Genomic DNA, 9,092 nt, shown 5'->3' with positions numbered 1-9,092 from the left:
AAGATGATGATGTGGCAAAAATGGGCTCAAGGAGGATCAAAGGGCTCTGATACCATGTTGGAATACTGAAAGGAAAGAGTAGAGTTGACACAAAATCAGAATACTTGCTTATAGAATGAAGAAGAAAGAGGTCCTTAAGTAGGCACCTCATACAAGGTCACTGACATCACTGATGACCTCAAAGCTCCACAATCATCTCCTCAATCTGCTCCTAGATTCACTCAATCATCCTATGTGGCTTTTCCACCACCTAACTGTGCTTGTGGGCACCTAACTGTGCCTCTAGCACTCACACATAGAAACATAAGGTGTGCCTGAGGCATACACCTTGAGATATCCCAACATAGGAACCATACTAGTGTAAACAACAATGACGAGAATTTCTTCAAGAGGACCAGCCATGGCATCGAGGGGGATGGCCGGATTGGGGGCAGTGGACATGTGAAAACGAACTTCATTGTGAAGCTTATCTCAAGTCCATCATTGAGATGAAGATTAGTCCCACCAAAAGCAGGTAGATGGATATAAGACTTTGTCTGCAGCCACGGAGTTGAGCTGCTATGCAGTTCTTCATTAGGGTGCTTGAAGAAGCAAGTAGTAGCACAATGGGCACTGGTAGAACAACAACGGGGCTACGTAGTTATTTAGATAGTCATTTGTGCTAGTGCTAATAACACACCTATAATGTCCCTGTAAGCAAGATTGAGTGAGCCAAGCAAAGCGGTGCCTAGGGTTGAAGTTTCCTCTGCCTCCTAGATGTAGGCCTGAGGGGGTGAGTATAGATGCTTCTACTGCTCCTCTGATGGCTGAGCTGTTGAATGAATTATGAGGCCCAGGTCGTCTCCGTTTATAAGCCCAAGGCCTGCTACAAAAACCAACACACAGTTTGAGCTCTGCTTCAAGGACAATAAATAAGCAAGAAGGGCGTAAAGTGAAGCTTCTATTGTGTGTCGATGAGGCTGGAGCTCGGTGACAATTTTGGGAAGTTCAGGAGGTCCCTTAGAAGTAATCCACAGGGATTTTCGCATTGTGCTAGGCACATTGACAGGAAGGTTGCAGACGTAGCATCAGGTTCAGAGGACGATCCAATCTCGCCTTTGAGACTGGCTAGCCCTTATAATGTGTACCATCCATTATATTTGATTGGGAATAGTGACATTTTTGCGAAGGCTGGAACTGATAGCAGCAGTGAGGCTGAAACAAGCACGTCTCCAGAAGCTGTGATACAATATGGGAGACCACTCTGGACAGCGTACTATGACTTAGTAGATGACGCTAACAAGCTGACCCCAACCATCCAACACGCCAAGTTGACATTGTTGGGCAAGAGCATCAATACCTTAGAAGCAGGTTGGGTGACTCCGGACATAGCAGTAGCTGTTTTTGCCTGTATTGTGGGACTTGATGTAGTTGCATGGGGGAGTCTACCACAACAGCTTGTAGCAATGCACATGAGATCCATTGTCAATATTTCAAAGGATAGGAGAAGAGTGTACACAGTGGAGCCAGCTCTCGCTGCTGCTGCTGCTGAGTTGCTCCATGCTCAGAATGACGCTTTCCTGGGTGATTTCTTGGACAGATTGATCGAGGTTTTCCTAGATGGGTTGGCCCATGAAGGTGTTAGGGGAGAGGTTGTGACCAGTATTATCCTCTTGCTTTGTGGACCTGCTGCCTCCTGGAGGTGTTCTAGTCTGGAATAGCACACTTGGGAGCTGGTTTGAAGCCATTTGGAACTGGCTCAAGCTCTTTTGCTTTTGCTCCTTCACGTGCCCATGATTGAAGGTCTTCTGTGCGAGGCCAGAGATCAGCCCTTTTCCTTGGACAGCGGGTATGGTGGTTCTTGTAGAGAAGCTGGCCTACTGCCTGCTAGTTTCACTCTAGTTTCACAGCCTAAGTAACCAGGAATAACAGTAGATAGTAACAAAGGGAAAGGACAGCGTGAAATTCATGTGCAAATTCATATTGGTACCTGGAATTAAATATAGAACCACAGCTAGTGATGGGCTGCACTAGCAATTGGCTAGGAAGGGAACTTCTTAGGCTAGGATACAAGTCCCAGTTCAAGACAGCCAAGAGCAATGTAAGGTCAGTTGGAAAGGTGTACTAGATTGCAAATCATGAATGAATGTGTACAACAGCAAAGACCCCCCCCCCGCCCCCCCCCCCCAAATTTATAGGTTTGGGTCTAGCAACAATAGCAACATGACTTATGGGACAGCCTCCCTAAGATGCCACGTGGCAACATTTGGCTTCCCACTTAAATGCTACTCAACTACAAGCCCCTTTAGAAAGAACCTACTAGGCTAAAATGTCTAAGTAAGGATCACCTTTGTTACAATACCTCCCTGCCCAAAAGAAAATTTGTCCTCAAATTTGCAAGGGAAATGTAACAAAATTACAGCTCATAAAAAGAAACTCATATCTTCTCCATAGCCCCTTCCATATGAAACTCTGCCTAACTTTGTCATATGTTTTGTACAGCCCTATGTGACCTGCCATTGGAGAAGAGTGCACATCTTCTGTAAAACCAGTAGCTCATAGGCTGAATTTTCCACGAAAAAATTTTCCCTTTATACCACAGCAAACCACATTGTGTAGCTTGTAGTTGGGATGGCCATCACAAGAGGGGTTTTGTAGGTCCTGAAATATGGTTGCGGCTTCATTATCTGAAAGATATTCCTCTTGTATACCATGGATCCATTCCTTATAAACCTTTGAAATGGAACTCAAAGTACATTCCCACATTCTTGAAAGTGAATCAGCCACAATATTCTCCTTCCCTCCCTTATATTCAATCTCAAAATCATAACTTTGAACTTTGCAAAGCCATCTCTTTTGCTTTGGGGAGAGACTAGCTTGGAACAAGAAATATTTGAGGGTCCTATGGTCTGTCCTTACCTTGAAATGACTCCCATAAACATAGTGGTGCCACTTTTCTATAGCATGTAGTATAGCCAGCATCTCTTGGTCATAGATGTGGTAGGATAACTCCTTGTCACCCAACTTCCTGCTCTCAAAAGTAATTACTCCATGAGGCTGCCTTAGGACAGCACCAATTCCTCTTCCACTAGCATTAGCTTCAATAGTGAAAGGAAGAGAGAAGTCTGGGCATACCAAAATAGGAGCTGAAGATAGGGCAAGCTTCAAGTGCTGGAAACTCCCCAAGAGTCCATCTAAAAGAATCCTTCTTTGGCAAGTTTGTAAGAGGTGCAACTATCTTGGCAAAATGCTTTATAAACCTTCCATAGAATGAAGCAAGACCAGGAAATGAGCTGAGTCACATTGGCTGGCTGAGGCCACTCCACACTGTATCTCACTTTATTAGGGTCCACCTTTAGCCCATTGCTGCCCACAATATGACCCAAATACTCCACCTCACTAGCCATGAAGGTACACTTGCTCATCTTGGCAAAGAGTTGATGGAATCTGAGAACTTCCAGAATCTGTTTCACATGTGCAAGGTGGTCCTCCTTGTATTTGCTGTAATAAGTATGTCATCATAGAATACCAAGGCATATCTATAAAGGTATGGCTGTAGTATCTTATTCATGAAGGCTTGAAATGTAGCTGGGGCATTGGTTAGCCCGAAGGGCATCACCTTAAATTGATACAACCCCTTTACAGTTCTGAAAGCTGTCTTTGGCTCATCTCCTTCCCTCATCCTAATTTGATGGTACCCAGATCTTAAGTCAATCTTGGTGAAGAACTTTGCCCCGTTTAATTCATCCAATAGGTCATCTATTCTAGGAATAGGGATCTGTTCTTTATAGTAATTTTATTGAGATCCCTATAATCAATGCATAATCTGTAAGACCCATCCTTCTTCTTCACCAATAGGACAGGAGATGCAAATAGAGATTGGCTGTGTGTAATAAAGTCCGTCCAATAACTCCTGGACCTGCCTAGCAACCTCCTTCCTCTCCAACTTAGACAACCTGTAAGGAGCCTTATTAACTAGTTTAGAACCAGCTTCAAGATTAATGGCATGATCAATGTCTCTTTTGGGTGGAAGATGATGTGGCAGGTCAGCAAACACATCTGAGTCCTGCTGTAACAGTTCCTGCAAACCTCTGATGGAAGTCCATGGTAATCTCCCCAAGTGATTGCAGCCAATCACAACCAAGGACAATATCAATGGGCCCCACGTCCAGCACAAACAAATCTCCTTGGAAGACATATTCTGGTGACAAGTGTATTTCAGTACCTTGACAACAAGACTTGCTGATAGAATACTCTCCATTAGCCACTTGTACCTGCAAGCCATGATCAATAGTGGTAGGTTGTAATCTTACTGGCTCAATAGATTTGGAATTAATGAAGACGTGAGTACTCCCACTGTCAACCAATATGTGGACTGATCTGCCCTTAATTATCCCTTGTAACCTAAGTGTATGGGCATTATGAGACCCCATAAATGCCTCTGGAGAGATGCTGTAAGTAACAGATTGGGTATCCCAAAGCAAGTCATCATCATTCACACAAGGGTTCCCATCTGACTTTCTGTCCACCTCGAAGTGATCATCAATTACTTCAACCCTCCATTGATGGCATTTACTTGAATATTCTGACTGAAAATCACCATCAGTCATGGTATTAGAAACAATACACCCGCCTGGGTCAAATGGAAAAGAGGGTTCACGTTTGGAATCATGAGAAACATCATTGTCTCCATGATCATCACCTACACAGTCATGGAATTCAACCTCTGCAGTAGTCTTCGTAAGAAGGGTCATCATCAAGCTCTAAGATCATACTCGGTTTGGCACCTGATTTGGCCTTACACACGTTCTTATGGTCTGGAGTCCATCTCTCCACATAAGTAGCATAAATTCTTCTACTTTCTGTCCTCTATAATAGCTTGTGACAATTGCTTGACCACTCTATCCTTCCTGTCCTTGGGGTTCTCCTTAGAACTAGGTGTAGTAGAGGTATTCATATCTCCTAACCTGAGAGATTTCGCCTTGCCCCCATTGCTGCCATAAACAGTAGGGTATCTTGGGATAGGAATGGATGCTGTGGTAGGTGGTACTTGCTTGGGAACCAATGGAAAATTGCTTTTGTTGATAGGCCTATTGTCCATGTGCCCAATGCCCAATCCTCTCCTTCAAGCTGTACTTAGGTTCAAAAAGTTCTGCCCAACACATTGCTTCCTTGAGAGTACTAGGTTTGAGGGCTGTCACATCAGCAAAAATGCTTGGATGAAGCCCATATATGAATTTGAGCAGCCTACTTCTCTCATCAATACCATGAAACAAACAAGGACAATTTCTATAACTGTTTAATATAGTTCCTCACAGAACCTTGCTGAGATAAGTTATACCATTGGCAAACAAGCTTATCTCTAGTAATAGAGGATACAAATGTATGAAGCATCTGCTCCTTAAATTCCTCCCAAGAATGAATAGTGATCCCTTCATTTGAAGATTCCTCCACCAGGAATGAGCATAATCCTCCATGTGTAGAGCTCCAAATCTGATTTTTCTTTGATCACTTCTAGGATAGAGCAGGCAATAGTCTTCCATCTTGCTCAACCATTCCTCCAGTCCATTAGGAGTGCAGATATCCCCCTTAAACTTTGACAGAATAATCTTATCCGATGAGAAAGACCCTTAGCATCAACAGATTTCACTTTTTGGATATATTGGGGAAAAGGCATTACAGCCCTAAGATCAGGTGGTAGAGACTTATATTCATTGAATCTGTGACATAAAACGTCCACTTCATGACTGTTTTCCATAGGAGGACTGTTTCGTGAAGGTTCCTTGTATTGGTGGACATTTGGCTGGGCAGTTCTTCTTGCAAAAGCCATGAAACCCACTGGTCTTCCAGTAGTATCCTGATTAGGAACTTCTTCATCATCAGAAGCACCACAAAAATGCTCCATATGTCTCTTCCCCTCATGTATCTAAAACGTCTTGATTTGGTCCATTTGTTCTTGGAGTGCAAGCCAGCTCAGGTGGAATTTTTTGCACCTACAGGCACATTTTCATAACAAATAAGTATTGTATTCATGACAATAATCATGGATGTTTTTATCGAAGCTATACTTATATATTAATATAAAATTTTGGTGAAAGTTTGTCAAGCTAGTTTTTTTAGTTTCACAATATTGATAGAGCATAGTAGAGTTTTATCATATACCCTTTCTCTATAAGATTTGCACAGAAATGGGTCAAGCGCTTCACAAAGCTAGGTTCCTCCATGTATAGATACTTGATATAATCTAATGGAACCCATCTTTTTGAAGACTCATCAAGTTGATTGCAAAATTAGAGATTTTATATTGCATATAGTTGATGAGCTCCATGAAGTCATCCTTGGCTCGTTGATATGTGGTTGGGACATTTACAGTCCTATCAAACACCCTAAAGAGCTCTTCCTTGCGATCTACAAATGCAATTTGCGAGATGAATGCATGGAAGGTAGCTCTTGTAAAACTCATGGAAACAGAGGCTGAGGGAGTGAGGAAGTTTGGGGAGTGGGAGTTTCTATGGCTTTATGAAAGTGGCAGTAAGAAATGAATGCAAAAATTCCTCCTATCTTTATATATATAGAAACCCTAAAAGTTAAAACAATAAAACATAACTGCTTACTGCAGCACCACTTTTCTGGTTTAGCTTGCCATTTTTGCAATTTGAGGTTACCCTCCCTTGCATTTTCCCTCTTCCCCCTCTTTCTCTGCTCCCTCTTGCTCTGGCTTGCTCTCTCTCTCTCTCTCTCTCTCTCATTTTTGCTACTGCTATGTATTGCCCCCCTCTCTCTCTTTCTCACTCACTCTCTCTTCCTCTCCCTCTTCTTGCTAGCTGAGCATAAACAATGTGCACTCCCTAAGGTTGAGAAGTTGTCAATTCTAAAGTCTATTCGCACATGAGATGTAAAGGGGTGTGGACTTTGGTGGTTCAAAATTCCCTTACCTACATTTTGGATCTTGTATCTTTTGGATTATGTGATTGCACGTATCATGAAATGAGAATGGAATGCAATGTTTAGCTGCATGTGTATTTCTTTTCCTCTTATGAGCAATGTTCCTTACTCTCTTCAACTTCATTTCTTAAGGCGCTTTGTTTAGCCTTAATAGCAGGCAATAGGGCAAGTCCTAGGAAATTTAACTGATAAATTCTGCCAACCCAGCTTGGGTGCAGTGGCTCCTGTTGAGTCAGCAGGGAAACAATATATCTAGCAAGGGGAAAATGTTACATGATATATCTAACAATATATATATAGTGTAGAGACACAAGAATATATATTGCAAGGGTCTGTGCAAAATATTATGACCATCGAGTTGGGTGGCATGTGTGTGTGCAAGATGTGTGCAACAATCCTGAATCTAAGAAGGAGAACTCTGCCAAGTGTCATGCTGAGGTGATGAACTGCCAAATGCCAAGAGAACTGAACTGGTGTTAGTGTGTGAATGTGTATACCGATGATAGATCCGATGGGACTGACGTCAGTGGGAACTAACCGAGTAATGAGGCAATGGCTGACTTGGCTTTGTGGAGTTGGATCTCCTCTATGGTAGTGCTAGTCTAGACCTAGACTACACGTCGAATCGCAAAATGCAGTAAATGAATTTTATTTGGATTCATTTTATGTGTTGGGTGCGCTACAAAGGATCAGGAGGTAGTTCCGATGATGAAGATTTGATGATGCTGACCTATGGAAATATCAAATGGTAGATCTGAGGTGCTCAGTGCGTAGAGCATGATCTAGTGAGCAAATTTTCTTTTTGAAGCGCTATGAAATTCCCTCTAGATCAAAAGATACGACCCTCGAAAGGATAGGCTAAACTTTGATCCCAAGAAGGCCCAAAAATGATGATGTGCCTATGGTGGGGTGGCAGGGTGAGATCACATGCTGTTTACACTGTGTGCCTGTGAGGCACTCTATGCTGAGGTGGCACTGCTAACTGTGCAAGCTAACTGCACAGATGAGTGTGCATTGCCTTCACAAGATGATGCTGATTGAGCAAGCTGACTGGACAGTCAATGATGATATGGCAGTTGTGGATAAGACTCCCAAGTGCCTTAAAAGTTACAAGAGGTGTAACCAAGGGTGAAGTACAGCGAACCCTGGTTAAAATGCCATCTACCTCTTGTCATGCAACCTAACTACAAGGCTGACCAAACCTATGGTAGCCTAACTGAACCATGGTCTGAACCTATCTTCTGCATGGCATTTCCACGTGGTAGAGGGTGAAGGTTGTGCAGGGTCGAAGCTATGGTGATGGTGAAGCCTGTGGGGTCCCTCGTTGCTAAAGCCCCAGTTGCCCATAGTTGCATACCTCCACGTAATTGTAGAGGAGGGTCGTCAAGGCGACAAGGCGGCTATGGTGAGGATGATTGCTCATGTAGAGGGCATTGTTGGAGGAGCTGCGAGCCTTGCGGAGCTGTAGTTCGTTGCTGAAGGCAGCCGCCTAAGAGTTGGAGGTCTCGTGGGACCTGTGATCATTGCTATTGTGTAGGGTAGGTGCTGGAGTCGACCGAGAAGTTCACTTTCTCTGTGTTAGGCAGTCGAGTCAGTCGGCTCGTTAGGACGTTACTGGGCGGAGTTTTTGCTATTGGCTACCCGTCGGTGGAGAGGCTTGACTTTGAAGTCAGAATGAAGACCTTGAAAGGGTGCTGTTGAAGCCGTTGTTGTAGGTGAGCCTTTGAAGGATGTGGACGGCGTTGAAGAGCTAGCCGCCACTGTTGTCCATGAAGGCGTGGTTGCATGGAGCTTTGGTCGTAGGCGTGCAGGCGGGGCTGGAGGCATGGAGCGTTGAAGGTTGGCGTGGTCCATTGATGGACTGTTGTCATTGATGAAGGACCTCTGGTTGCTGCTGTGAGCCGTCTTGGAGCTGCTGACTCTCCTTTGAAGTTGTGGAGCTAGTCGCTGGGGTGTCTGGGTGGTAGTAGACGTGTTGGAGCCCCGTAGAGAGCATTGCTATTGGAGGAGTGGTTGCGTAGTGTGTTTGTTGGTGTAGATGGAGCTCGTGGAGCCTGTGTGATAGCCAACTCGAGATGGAGATGCTTGTAGTCTTGTGTGAGCAGTCTGTCGAGTTGCAACCTTAGTGCTTAGTTAGGCATAAAGCCTTGAAACTCCTCTCAAACATT

The 9,092-nt window shown here is 43.9% G+C and overlaps 1 pseudogene; it reads left to right on the top strand.

Annotated features, from left to right (window-relative positions):
* The first annotated feature begins 684 nt into the window (after positions 1-684).
* Positions 685-1,700, top strand: LOC147890993 (uncharacterized; annotated as a pseudogene).
* Positions 1,701-9,092: the final 7,392 nt, after the last annotated feature.

This window comes from Dipteris shenzhenensis, chromosome 18, assembly GCF_047967505.1.
Source record: "Dipteris shenzhenensis isolate YYH24624 ecotype China chromosome 18, Dip_SZ_1.0, whole genome shotgun sequence".
NCBI lineage: Eukaryota > Viridiplantae > Streptophyta > Polypodiopsida > Gleicheniales > Dipteridaceae > Dipteris > Dipteris shenzhenensis.
This window is presented reverse-complemented; position numbering and strand designations above follow the sequence as displayed.